The following is a 7,643-nucleotide window of genomic DNA, read 5'->3' on the forward strand; positions in this document are numbered from 1 at the left end:
TCGGGCAGTAAACTTCATTCTCGGGAGGAAAAGTAGCACTTTCCTCCCTTGTTATACAAATAGCTATTGAGAACACCTGGTGCTAAAAAACAACAAAGCACTATAGAATTAAATTCAATGATCAAGCCAGCTCCCGCCAGTCATAGCCATCTGCCTCTTGGAAGTTTAAACATTAATTTAAGCGAAAAGCCATTGTTTATTTGTGAAATAAATATTTTTTTCTGATTCATGATAGCAGTAAAATGTATTTTGAATTAAATAAATTACGTACATTCTTCTTTTTTTGTTAAATAATTTAATTAAAAAATTTTTTAGACACCTTTTTTAATTATGTAAGTGTTTAAGTTACTGAATAGAGAATTGAATAACATTTCAAATGGGGTAGCACACGACCCCTATTGTCATTTAAAAAAATCATCGATTACGTCATCACACCCAGATGGATGACGTCACTAGTATGCCATATATGCCAAAATATCATAATTTAAAAATAAAAATCGACCTGTTTCGGGATTTTTCCTTAAAGTCGCCGGTTTACGAAATAACGAATTTATTCCTTTCATTTGCACCATACTGTATATAAAAATATTATTATTTCCTTGTTTGTAATTATGAATATGTTACCCATATTATGATAAAAAATAAAGCCGTTTTATTTGTTTTTAATAACTAGGTACTTATACAATATCTGCAACTACTTTCAGAAACATCTTAGTATCTCATTTTAAACACTTATTGACTTACACCGATTGGCTTCTGAGGCACCGATTTATCAACATTGGCCATTTGCTTCTGGCCACTGTCGTTATTGAACGGTTATTGATGAAAAATCTAATTTTACGTTAAGTTTTTACAACATTGGCCAATATTTAAGGTTATTGTCGTTAATGGCCGGGGATTGTCGTTAATAACCAAGGAAAATGGACATTCACGACAATGCCCGGCCATTAACGTCAATGTCCAATTTACATCATTGACCGTAACAGAGGCACTGACTTGCCGCGCTCTCTGATTGTGTTAAAATATAATGCGGCTGTAGTTTCGTGTTTCAACGAAATTGAAAATGTTTATTCATTTTTATTGTTCAGTTTTCTTTTTATATTAACATGTTCCTTTCATTTGAGCTTGACATCCAGATTCCAGATTTAAATCCAGTTATTTAGCTATTATCTTATTAGGAACGATGGAGTTGTTAAAGATAATTGGGAGGTGACTGATTTTTTGTCGGTAAAGTTAATATAAACTGATTTCTGTTCATTAAAATTTATACGCCATTTTTTTGACCAACGTTCTACTCATGGCATTAATTGCATTTTGTAGGTTTACCGTAGATTCTTCTATAGTTAAATATAGTAATGAAACACAGACTTACTCACAATCATTTAATTATACTTTGACGACCGGTTTCGATCTCTACAATATACAGATCATCTTCAGGTCGGCGTTACAAGTAGTTAAATGCTACAATAAGAGAAAACTTGTGTTAGACCAGTGTCTGATTGAAGAGATGTTAATAGAAAGCCAAATTTAAAAATTTTAAAAAATTTTTTATAAAATTTCTTGAAATAAAGGTTTGCAACTGTTGACATTTCAGAAAATTGGTATATACAATGTCACACCTATGAGTAAAAATGCTCATAGGCATGTATGTGCAAATGGGTGCATACAGTTTGAATTTGTTGAAATTAAAATTTTTAACCATTAAAAACAAAATAAAGATAAACTGACTTAAATATGCTTCCAAATTCAAAGTAGTAATAATAAAAGAGATAGTAATATTGTTCTAATCTACTTACATGCCGTTACAAGGATTGCGTTGCAACTTAGTTGTTGTCATATTAGTACGTCCAAATTATGCTAATTGGTTTGTTGGGATAGTGATAGGGTAAACAGACATGTTACGTAGGTTAAAACACAGTAAGATTTCGAATTTGGAATGGATCCTGAAGGAAGATGCGTATGTGAAACGGGTGATGTTTTGTTCGAATGGAGAAAGACAATGCTCCAGGGGTTGCGTATTAATTGTAGTAAAGTATGACATCCCTCAGTTAATTTACTGAGAACAACACATCTTAAATTAGATTAATTTATGACAACAATTTCCTATTTGTCGTTTCCTATGCTTTGACCTCTGCCCGCATCGTATAACATCTACGAGCTAAGACCATCACATTTGTACAAGAGTCTAGAATAACATTTCATACTTTACTACAATTAATACGCAACCCCTGGAGCATTGTCTTTCTCCATTCGAACAAAACATCACCCGTTTCACATACGCATCTTCCTTCAGGATCCATTCCAAATTCGAAATCTTACTGTGTTTTAACCTACGTAACATGTCTGTTTACCCTATCACTATCCCAACAAACCAATTAGCATAATTTGGACGTACTAATATGACAACAACTAAGTTGCAACGCAATCCTTGTAACGGCATGTAAGTAGATTAGAACAATATTACTATCTCTTTTATTATTACTACTTTGAATTTGGAAGCATATTTAAGTCAGTTTATCTTTATTTTGTTTTTAATGGTTAAAAATTTTAATTTCAACAAATTCAAACTGTATGCACCCATTTGCACATACATGCCTATGAGCATTTTTACTCATAGGTGTGACATTGTATATACCAATTTTCTGAAATGTCAACAGTTGCAAACCTTTATTTCAAGAAATTTTATAAAAAATTTTTTAAAATTTTTAAATTTGGCTTTCTATTAACATCTCTTCAATCAGACACTGGTCTAACACAAGTTTTCTCTTATTGTAGCATTTAACTACTTGTAACGCCGACCTGAAGATGATCTGTATATTGTAGAGATCGAAACCGGTCGTCAAAGTATAATTAAATGATTGTGAGTAAGTCTGTGTTTCATTACTATATTTAATATGGACTCACATATGCAACCCATTCAATACTTGAATAATTCTTCTATAGTTGTTCCTATTGTCAGGACTGCTGTATTAATCAGCAGATGTGGCTAGTTGAATGTTTTCTCTCTCCGGAATGTCAGATGTATGCAAAAAATATAGTACGGGTCCAATAATGCTGCCTTGTGGAACCCCTGCGTTCATTGGTTTTAACTCAGAGTATTAGTTTTCCATTATAACTCTAAATGTTCGCAGATGTAGATACGACTACAATATTTCAACGTGTTGCATAGGAAATATTTTCTTTAGTTTCAATAACTGTCCGTCGTGCTATACTTCAAGAGATTCCGTAATGGATGCCTATCGGTTAAGGGTTACCCCGGTGCTGACGTATCATCAGATCATGTTCCTGTTGTTGGTAAATTTAGGTTTAGATTCAAGAAGGTTGCAAAAAAGAACAGCAACAAAAAGTGCGATATGAGAATACTAAAAGATAAGAAAACTAAAGAGACAGTCGCACAGATTCTTTCAGAGAAGCTAATTAATATGGAGCAAACATATAATGCCGAAGAATCACTCCAAAATATATGTGAAACCTTTAACAACATCAGAGAAGAACATCTAATAGAAAAGAAAGAGATGAGAAAAAGTTGGATGAACGACAATATACTACAACTTATGGAAGAAAGAAGAAAATCAAAAAACAACAAAATAATGTACAACACGATTCAGCGACAAATAAGAACTGAAATAAGAAAGGCCAAAGAAAATTGGTTAAAATCACAGTGTGAAGAGATAGAGTCGTTAGAGCAAAAACATGATACGTTTAACATGCATAAAAAGGTGAAACAAGCAGCTGGTCTTCAGAAATCCAACACATCTAGCAAATTGCGAGACCAACAGGGGAATATCATCACAGACAGAAATCAAGAAATCTGCATATGGACAAAATACATACAGGAACTTTTTGATGATACTAGATCCGAACAACCTCCATCCTACATATGTGATGACCACTTACCAATCACATCAGGTGAAGTGGAAAGAGCAATATCACAACTAAAAGATGGCAAAGCTCCTGGACCTGACAATGCATATGCTGAACTCATAAAACTATTTGACACCGACGGTACTCAACGCCTAACCAAAATATTTAACGACATATATTTAAGCGGAGTAATACCAAAAGCATGGTTGAAGTCGACGTTTGTTGCTTTACCAAAGAAAACAAAGTCCGTATCCTGCAGTGATTTCCGAACCATCAGCTTAATGAGCCATATTTTAAAGCTATTTCTAAAAATTATACATCAAAGGATATATAGACTGTGCGAAGAAAAAATCAGTCGAACACAGTTTGGTTTTCGAAATGCAGTGGGTACAAGAGAGGCTCTATTTAGTATACAAGTGCTATTTCAACGATGTAGAGACGTGAATTGCGATATTTATGCATGTTTCATTGATTACCATAAAGCGTTCGATACAGTAAAGCACGACAAGCTGATGGAGATATTAACCAATATTGGAATAAACACCTGTGATTTAAGGATTATCAGCAATCTGTACTGGAATCAAACATCATCTATCCGGACAGAGGCAGGAGAATCCGACGATATCAAAATCAAACGTGGGGTCCGTCAGGGATGTATACTATCCCCACTGCTGTTTAACATCTACTCTGAGGAAATCTTTCAAGAAGCATTGGATGATGTTGAAGCCGGAATTAGAATTAACGGAGAATGTATCAATAACATAAGATACGCAGACGACACTGTGGTATTCGCTGACAGTTCTGAAGCCCTACAGGAGTTAATGAGCAGAATCGCAGAAGTCAGTCAGAGATACGGACTTTCACTAAACACTAAGAAAACCAAATGTATGATGATCTCTAAGAATGAACAGCAATTTGGACGAATCAGTGTGAATGGTCAACAAATAGAAAGAGTAAAAACATACACCTACCTTGGTACGAACGTCAATGAAAATTGGGACCATTCTATAGAAATCAAATGTAGGATAGAGAAAGCAAGATCTGCATTTCAAAAAATGGCAAAGTTGTTCAAATGTCATGATTTGTCGATACCCATAAAAGTCAGATTACTACGATGTTATATATTTCCTATACTGTTGTACGGAGTTGAGTCGTGGACTCTCACAGACGCCACCTGCAAGAAAATTGAGGCTTTTGAGATGTGGCTTTATCGTCGAATCCTGAAGATATCTTATACCGACCACATTACTAATGAGGGTGTTTTGCTGAGAATGAAAAAAGAAAAAGAGCTGTTAATCAAAATAAAAACAGCCAAAATCGAATACCTCGGTCACATCATGAGGAACAGTGAGAGATATGGACTGCTGCAACTGGTCTTGCAGGGAAAAGTAGAGGGAAAGCGAGGACCAGGAAGGCGAAGGATTTCCTGGCTGAAAAATCTACGAACGTGGTTCAACACAACCACTACAAATCTTTTCAGAGCAGCAGTGTGCAAAGTGCAGATTGCCGTGATGGTCACCAACATCCGAAACGGATAGGCACTACAAGAAGAAGAAGAGAAGTGCTATACTTTGTAAAATACATACTTTTGCGATATCCAGGAATACCTACTACTGAACAAATTTTATGCCCTTCCAATGCTTTCTCTATTTCAGTTATTATTCGGTGGATCTGGTCAATTGTGGAGTGTTTATCACGAAATCCAAATTGGTGTGTTAGGCCAGTCGTGATAGTATTTGACCTTGCATCTTTTGTCGAAAAGTTGCAAATGGCGGAGATATTGAGCAAAAACGGTTCTCGTTTAAAATCAAGATGGCGGCTAACGCAACGGCAGAATTCAGTCGAGATTTTAAATTTACACTATTATTGACCCCCCTACAGATTATCAAAATAAAATTTGAGGGAGCTCGTAATGCAAGGTTAGCCCTGTTATTCGTCTAACCCGACTCGACTATGTCGGAATAATATTTTTTGTTCAATTATATGGTTCATTGAAAGATAAAGTTTTTCAATCCTATTAGCAACATTAATAATATTGAAAAATATTAAAAATATTACTAAAAGATTTTTAAATTGAAAACTTACTGGTGCATTTCCCTGGTGACACCTCCAAGGCTTCTACAATTTGCAAGCCAAATGGATGCTGCAGTGAAGACAAAAGGGAAGGAATTCTACACTATGCAATTCACAACCCCCGTCTGCAGCTTGGTAAAGTTCCAACGGAAAATGCACCTAGTTACTCCACGGAGTAATACTACTATAAAATAAAAATGTATACCATTTTTATTCAGTTGCAATTCGAGGCCAAAAATGTCTTAATTTTTACTTATGTAGATTAGAGAGCGCAACCAGCACTCTTATCGACGATTTCACCTCTTGTTAGAGGCTCTGCAGAGAATGCATAGGTTGCTTTTCTCTAATCCAGTAAAATTTTCGACATATTAGTCCCACACTGCAACTGAGGTGAATGAATTAGGTGACTAGTTTCATCTGGCAATTGAAAGATAAAGTTTTTCAATCCTAATGCAACATTAATAATATTAGCCCAATAAATGACCGTTTTGGAGTGTAATTTCCAGGGGCAACTCCGAATTGCATGAAAATTTAAATTTAGGTTCTACTTACCCCACTTCAAAGTTGAATTTGTGCCGTTGGTTGCTTTTACTTGGGGGGTGACATTTACCCCTTCTCGGGGGGTGCAAAACACGTGTTTAAAATAAGGCCGAAAATGGATAAATTGACTTATTTTAAGCACCTTTTGTTCTATAAGTAAGTAAGTTCTGTAAGTCAATACTTTTCGAGTTATTCGCGATTTAAAATGTTGATTTTTCGACAAAAAAACTACGTTTTCAGACCGTTTTTCCCAAATAACTCAAAAAGTAAATATTTTATCGAAAAAAATATATTTAGCAAAAGTGTAGCCTATAAAAAAACGAAAAAAATGGTGTACCAGTAAAGTCTACAAATTGAGTAGAAGCAAAGTTGTAGCTCATGAAAAATACGTTCTTATTCATCTAATTCCAAATCGAATAATTCAACGCCAAATAACCGAAGAAAGAAGCGTTTTTTGGAAAAATCTTATAAACATTTTTAAACTATCAAAAAAAAGCTTATTATTTGTTTTTTTACAAAAGTTTACAGCATCAAAAATAAACGAGTTACGATGAAAAAAAGTTGACCCCTTTTTTTGGTAAAAAGAAACGTGAAAACCTCCTTCTATTTAGCACCCTAAATGAAATTAATCGTTTGTCTTTACCATCTATTTTAATTATATGTGTATTGTTTATATGATCTGTAAGTTTAATTGGTTTGAAGTGCTTATTTTTGAAAACATTTGGTTTTATAGTAAAAAAAAATTTCTAAAAATTTTTGAAAAATTTCATTTTTTCAAAATAACTTAAAAAGTATTAGTGATAAGAAAAATCTTAAAGAGTAAAAAAATGTAGGTTTTGCTATTATAAATATGCTAGTTTCATTTTGTTTCTCCGTAACACAAAAATTGGTTAAGATATGGCTGTTTAAAATTTGCATACACTCGTGATTAGTGACCCATTCAAGCTTCCTAAATTATAACCCTTTTTTATAGCCCGAGCTAAACACGGCGAGATTTTCATGATTTTTTACAAAAAAAAAAGAGGGCCAACTTTATTTTGAGCGCAACTCGCTTATTTTTAATGTTAAAACTTTTGTTAACAATTAAAACAAAGCTTTTTATAAACACTTTAAAAAAGTTTAAATGGGTTTTCCCGAAAAGTGCTTAATGTTTCGGTGATTTCACC

This window comes from Diabrotica virgifera, chromosome 3 (assembly GCF_917563875.1).
Source record: "Diabrotica virgifera virgifera chromosome 3, PGI_DIABVI_V3a".
Lineage (NCBI taxonomy): Eukaryota > Metazoa > Arthropoda > Insecta > Coleoptera > Chrysomelidae > Diabrotica > Diabrotica virgifera.